The sequence below is a fragment of the Myotis davidii genome, unplaced genomic scaffold (genome assembly GCF_000327345.1).
Source record: "Myotis davidii unplaced genomic scaffold, ASM32734v1 scaffold3056, whole genome shotgun sequence".
Classification (NCBI taxonomy): domain Eukaryota; kingdom Metazoa; phylum Chordata; class Mammalia; order Chiroptera; family Vespertilionidae; genus Myotis; species Myotis davidii.
The window spans coordinates 117230-117595 of record NW_006287759.1 but is presented as its reverse complement, the minus strand read 5'-3'; the positions used below and the strand labels follow the sequence as shown (position 1 = coordinate 117595).

The following is a 366-nucleotide window of genomic DNA, read 5'->3' as shown; positions in this document are numbered from 1 at the left end:
GGCCTGGAGCCCGGGGTCACCTCCATCGAGGTGCGGTCCCCACTGTCTGACTCCATCCTGGGCTGGGGGAGCAGGCGCTGGCCGTGACAGATGACAAGGTCTCGGTGCTGGAGCTGCGGGTGCAGCCGGTCATGGGCCTATCACTGGCCCTGAGCCGGGGCACCGCCCTCCCCGGGGAGGTCACAGCCACGTGCTGGGCGCAGTCAGCCCTTCCCGCCCCAAAGCAGGTGACAGCTGGGGACTAGGGGGCTACGGAGGTGGCCCTGTCCCTGTGGCTGTCCTCCTCCGACCACACCCAGGCCCCCGCCGAGCTCTACCACCACCAGGACCTGGGACTCTCCATCTCAGCCGAGGAGCCCAGCGACG

At 69.9% G+C, this 366-nt stretch overlaps 1 pseudogene; it reads left to right on the top strand.

Moving 5' to 3' along the window:
* The window catches only part of LOC102765955, a 1922-nt pseudogene that overhangs the window by 512 nt on the left and 1044 nt on the right, over positions 1-366 (top strand).